Genomic DNA, 6,711 nt, shown 5'->3' on the forward strand with positions numbered 1-6,711 from the left:
CTTGTAACCAGACATTAATATTTGTGTATGTGGTGTGTGCATGTGTTTGCAAGTTCATTTCTCTGTATATGCAAATAACATGTGGAAGATAATTAGAGGGAACCAAAAAGGAGTAACAAATTCAATCTCCATGAGATGGTGATCACCCTAAGTAGATTATCACATTGTAGGCAGATTTCCCCCAAGTCATCCAGTGCCTTTCCAAATACTTATTTCCATATCATCTATCATGTGTACAAGGTTCTGAGTTTGAAGTCACATTATAGTTGACGACCCAATTTAAAAGTGGATTTTTTCTTTACACAATTCAAATACTTGTTTTAATAAAAAATAAGAAGAATCCCAAAAGAATATTGTGAAGAAGGTTAACGTGACTCTCATTAATACCAACATTTGTTTTCTGAATAGTTTTTATTCAAAATTTCTGTGCATTGTAATTGATAATTAGTGGTAGTCTGAGGGGGTTTATCTGACCTAGTTAACATCTGTAGCCTTATCAGAAAAAAAATTGGAAGTGAATACACTAAAGTGACTTGCCAGGAACATCAGGGTCAACATTTAAAATACATTTTTAATTTCAAGATTCTATCTATCTATCTATCTATCTATCTATCTATCTATCTATCTATCTATCTATCATCTATCCCTCCATTATCTATTCCAAAGTGATAATTAAAAATATTAAAGTTAGATCTGCAGGGTAGATCTGATTGTGACAATTTCTGTTTCATTTTCTCCGTCGGAGGATATTTGATTTTTTCCTAGTCCTGAATTGGGATTAATTGGCTATCTAATTGTGGGTTGACAGTTCATTTCTTTTAATTTTGTAATGATTTGTCATTTTCTTATCTTTGGGAATTACTGTTATAAAAAATTTGCTACTTGAATTATTTTTCTCCTATGTAGAGATCATCTAATTTTTCACTCATTCTTTTCAAGACATTTTGTGTGTTTACTTACAGAAATTATGTGTTTCAGGAAATTCTTGGGATTTAGTCTATTGTGTTACACTCAGCTTGTTTATTATAGATTTTTGGGGTGGAGGGGATCAAGTTTGAAACATTCCTTCAAGTAACCTTTGAGTCTCTCCCTCTTTACTTTTTTCTAGAACTGTAATGACACATATATCCTATCATTTTTATTATCTTATAAATCCCTTCCATTCATCTTATCTTTTTCATTTGTTCTCTCCCTATTGTTTATATTTGTTAATTTCTGTTATCTGTGTTTTATTTATTTTTTTTCTCCATCAACACACACACACAAACACACACACACATTTAGGTTTTCTCATTTTGATGTTTTTAATGCTACTATTCAGGATGTTTCCATTTTAACAAGCTAAGTGAATGATATTCATAACCTTCTGGTGTAATTTCCCACTTCATGTTTTAAAATAAAATTTAAGTAAACAGGAATGAGTGAGTAATAATTTAAAAACATTAAAAGACTTTAATGTTACCTGTTGAGCTGTTTTTAAAAACTAATATTAAGCCAATAGAAATTAATGTTGTGCCATTCTTGTTTGAAATGCACTATACTCCTACCAATAGAACCTCAGTTAATTCTGAGAATCCCTGTGAGCCCATCTTAAGTTGCTTTTTAAATAGAAATTATCTATGTGCTTGATATTTTAAATGTCACAAATATATTGCAGAAAATGATTTTGGAAATTACAGCAAGTCCCTTTAGAAACTTTTGTATGTGCCCTAGAAAAGCATGTAAAATATTCTTGTGTATTCTTAATTTATTTATGAATTATATTTTCTTTTAAGAAAAACAAAAATTGTTAGACATTGGCATTGTTAAAATTTAGTTTGGCTTTCTTATAAAGAGAGATGGCATTTAATTGCAAAATCTCCTGTGAAAATTGGAAATAGCAATATCCTATATTGCTCACCATTTTAATTTCCCCATGGATTTCATTGTCTTGAAACCTGGAGAGGATAGGATTGGTAGAATACATTGTCTCTGTTTTTAACCTTGAGTCACTAACAGTAAAAGTTTCCTTGTTAATTAACGACCTTAGATTACTGTTCACCTCTGGTTATCACATTAACCTTTATCTACTAATCTATTACTGGTTTATTGATGTTTTTACATTTTGTTTTACTGCAGTTTTTTACTTTAATTTTTATTTATTCTTATCTCATATAATACATCTTAACCACAACTTTCTTCCTTCCAAACATTTTGGAGTGTTTCAGGAATTTGCATGTCATCCTTGCACGGGGGCCATGCTAATCTCTTTTCTGTTTCAATTTTAGTATATGTGCCTCTGAACCAGGCATAATATTCATGTATATTATCCTAAAGTTTCTTTCTGGTCTTTTTTGCATAATTTATTTTTTGATGAGAATTACTATTTCTTGGCTGAATCTTTATATCTTTAAAATTGAATTTAACATTGATATTTTTTATTAAAATAATTTTGTGATGTGGCTCTTAAATTTTAATAAATTATTTCTATTATATTTTTCTTAGTATTCATATTGAAAATCAAAATCAATACTCTTATTGATTTTTTAAAATTCAACTTAAATAATTCCTAGTTTTTGATTACCAGATATTTTTTTTCCATTGCAATATTGATATTTCTGGTCCTTTTAAATGTTTTTATTATTTATTTTTTTATATATTTTGACCAAATTCTTTGCCTTCCTCCAACTCTTTTCCCCAGATCCTTCTCACTTAACAGCTAACCCAACTTCATGTTCTTTTTCTCATTGTCTCAATGGGGCTGTTCTATCGGGAACTCACCAAGGCCAGCTGGCCTGGATCTGAAAAAACCCGGGATATAACCGGACTCACTGAACATAGCGGACAATGAGGACTACTGAGAACTCAAGAACAATGGCAATGGGTTTTTGATCCTACTGCACATACTGGCTTTGTGGGAGCCTAGGCAGTTTGGATGCTCACCTTACTAGACCTGGATGGAGGTGGGTGGTCCTTGGACTTCCCACAGGGCAGGGAACCCTGATAGCTCTATGGGCTGACAAGGGAGGGGAACTTAATTGGGGGAGGGGGAAGGAAATGGGAGGTGATGGCGGGGAAGAGACAGAAATATTTAATAAATAAATAAGCGGGAAAAATATGAATATCAAAAAACACACAAACAAAAATGAGACAAACAATAAAATAAAAACAATACCAAAGCCGAACAAAAAAACACATACACAAATAGGGAGTAAGGTTTGTGTTGGTCAGTTACTGGTAATGGGGCCTGTCCTGGAGTGTGGTTGATTGGCCCTGTGCCATTCCACTGGAGAAAATTGATGTTCCCTCTCTCAGACATCAGTTGAAAATGATTTTTTGTTTGGGATGAGATTTTGTATCCAGACATTTCTGGTGTTCATTATAAATATGGTTTGCATCCCCACTGGGACTCTATTGGAGAGAGCTAAGTTTTGCAAATGATGGAGATAGCTTCTGTCTTAGTGATGGGTACTTGTGCCCACTTCTCTCAGTGCTGGGACATCATGTGACTCAGACCCATGCAAGGACTGTGCATGCTGCCACAATCATTTTGAGTTCATATGTGTGTAAGTTCTATAGTGTTTGGAAGGCCTCCATTCCCTTTGGCTTGTACAATCTTCCTGCCTCTTTTTCTGCAGATGTATGTAAAACCTGAGGGAGGGATTTGAGGAGCCATCCCTTTTAATGGGCTGAGTGTTCAAAGGTGTTCCACTCTCTGCATACTGTCTGGTTGTGGTTCTCTGCATTTCTTTCCTTCTCTGCAGGAGAAAGCTTCTCTGATGATGGCTGAGCAAAGTCTTGATCTATGTCTATAGCAGATGTTAGAAGTCATTTTATGTCTACATTCTTTTAGCAGAAGAGTGCTATTTGGTTTTCTCCTAGGTCCTTGGCCTATCTGGTCTCAGGTTCTTGGCCACCTGAGCAGTGTTGAGTATGGGTTCCATCTCATGGAGTTAGTCTGAAATCTGGTTGGTTATTGGTAGGTTAATCCCACCAGCTTTGTGCCATCATTGCACTGATAAGTCCTACAAGCAGGCCATCATTATAGATCAAGGGTTCTTAGTGTTCACCTCTTTCCTTTGGTAGTGTACAGAGTTTCTTCCAGTCCCATGAACAGTACTCCAAAGGGGCGAAGGCTCTAGGTGGTCACCAGATCAACTTCTTGCTTAATGAGTTGTGTAGGTATTATCATTATCTAGTTGTGATGTCTGTCATCCCATTGATCAGGAGGGTTGATTTGGCCAATCTAGCTGATTACACAAGTGTCTCCTTCCTCCTTCATTGCTCCCTATGTGTACTCCCTAAACAGTGGAGATATAAAATTCTGATTATTACTTAAACCTATGGTTTAGGGAGCCAACTTGATACCATTCTTACAGGGACAGGAGGGAAGAGGGAATTAATGTTACCACTTCAATAGCAAGTGATGGTACAGATATAGATTCTTTATTCATCCTAGTAACATTTGGGAGAAAGTTTCCCATTACTGCTTGACAGGGTTGGGGCAGTGTTTCCTCACAGACATCTGTATACACCTCCTTGTCTGGAGAGTGGGGGTAGGAGAGGCTCAGAGTTTTAGAGATAATGAAAGTTCTGATAAGTCCATCCTTAGAACTGGAGGATGAGGTGAACAGTCTCTAGCTCAGTCTAGGATAAGGATAATTTTAACGCTTTTGCAGTAATGTTTGACTTCCATAGATCTATTCCTTTATCAAAACGTCTAACTAAACTCCCAAGGCTTATAATTCCACTAGGAAGGACAGCCTATTTTCCTGGGGATTTCTAAAACATTCCATGTCTTCTGAGTTGCTAATTTCTTATGCATGGAGTCTAGCTAGTATATATGAGGTGAAAAACAAAAGTCACTTGTTATTTATTCTTAAATCCTGATGTGCTTAGTTATTTTCCTGTCTTCTATTCCCCAGTTTTGTATGCTTGTTTTTGTGTAAAAATAACACTTAGCTGTATGTAGTGGAACAAATAAGAAAAAGTGTTTGTATTTTCCCAGTTAATGAAATTTGAGCTTGTAGCTTTTACAGAAATAATATAAAGTGATTCTTGAAAAAGGAGATTCAGGGAGTTAAGATGGTAAGTCAGTCAATTAAGTGATGCCTTGCAAGCATGATGACCGTGTTTGATTTCCAGACATAAAGAAATATCCAGATGCGGTGGCATACACAGTTATAATCCTAGTGTTTGGGAGAGGGACACAAGTGGGCCATTGGGCCTTGTGGCCAGATAGTTGGTGACTTAGTTGATAGCCACATTGATGACCCTAGATCCCAGGCAGAGATCTTGTCTCAAAAATGGTGGGCAATGCCAGAGGAACAATACCCAAGGTTGACTTTTGGTCTCCATATGCACATACACACATGTGCACACATGTGAATACACATACACACACACAAGAAGCCTGAAATTTCAATACTGGTCTTCTAATCAATTCAAACCAAATAATCTGGATCACTTTCACATCTATTTTCACTCAAAGTTAGAAAAGCAATTAAGATGATAGTAGCAGTGATCTCACTTGCTTTTAGTCAGAAAGAAAAAATGTCTAGATTAGCCCTCCTTGAGGCAATTCTGACGAGTAGAGCAGGATTTCGTTGGCCTTTGCTAGAAAGCAGCGCTATATTTAGGGAGGCTTTCTGATGACTTTTAAAAGTTTTATGTATAGTAGATGATGATATGTCTCTTAACATGTTTTAAATGTTAAATAGGCTTTCAGCAGTTTTGCTGATCTTCTATCCCTCTCAAAGCAATAGTTTTAAAGGCAACTTGAATTTATTTCTTTATATTCTTTAGAAGGTAAATAGTTCCAGCCCCAGAATAGAAGCATATAATCCACAGATCCTCTGATGAGCAGCCAAAGGAATGACTTGGCGGCAAGGACTTCAACATTTTTTGTAGCAAAATCATACACATCCAAATGTAGATTCTGGCAGTTTGGAATGCCATGGCAGTGTGAGGAATTCCCACTGGAAGAACACTCATGGAATACTCCTAGGTTACAACAGTAAACATGGTGGGCATAGCTTTTCAATAATCATAACAAAATATGAACTGTAAAATATTTTGTATACTAAGTAATCCAAGTATAATATAAAGCAGGTGACTAATATGACTTAACTTTTTAAGTATACCATATGTGATAAAATATAGCCAAATTGTAATTATTTCCATGAAAAGACAGATAAATTCCAACATGTTAAAACTATATGACCAGGGGTCATGAACTCTGAGGCTATATACATGATGTGCATTGCCATATAATTAATTGTTAGTTTATTATATATGATCAATTATAAAATGTAAATCAGTATTCAAATATTCTGGAGCAGAGTCACATCTCTTTTTCATGTGAATAAACTACAACTCCAGGAAACATGATACTCTGAGAACCATTTCTATGAAACGTGTTCTTCTGTGCTGAGTTGAGCATTTGCATCGTTTGATCTCATTGATGTGACTCCAATGTGCACGGCTGAAGCTTTAATTCTTTAGTGCACCTTAGACAACCACTGTGTTACAGCTCCAGTTTACACTGCCTCTGGGGAAAGCATTGGAAAAGGTTTTGTTCCATTATTCCATCAGTAGCATTAAATTTTTATTCTATTGAACATTTATTTTATTTTTTTAATTGGATTTTTAAAAATAACAATCCAAATTCCCACTCCCTCCCCTCTTCCCATTCCCTCCACACTAAGAGAGGGTAAGGAACTTCACTTTGTG

The 6,711-nt window shown here is 35.4% G+C and overlaps 1 non-coding gene across 1 annotated transcript; it reads right to left on the reverse strand.

Annotated features, from left to right (window-relative positions):
• Nucleotides 1-2,187: 2,187 nt before the first annotated feature.
• On the reverse strand, nucleotides 2,188-2,291 carry LOC113458086. The gene has a single exon (XR_003378526.1). It is a non-coding gene; the product is annotated as a U6 spliceosomal RNA (small nuclear RNA).
• Between the last annotated feature and the right edge of the window lie 4,420 nt (nucleotides 2,292-6,711).

This window comes from Microtus ochrogaster, unplaced genomic scaffold, assembly GCF_000317375.1.
Source record: "Microtus ochrogaster isolate Prairie Vole_2 unplaced genomic scaffold, MicOch1.0 UNK2, whole genome shotgun sequence".
Classification (NCBI taxonomy): Eukaryota; Metazoa; Chordata; class Mammalia; order Rodentia; family Cricetidae; genus Microtus; species Microtus ochrogaster.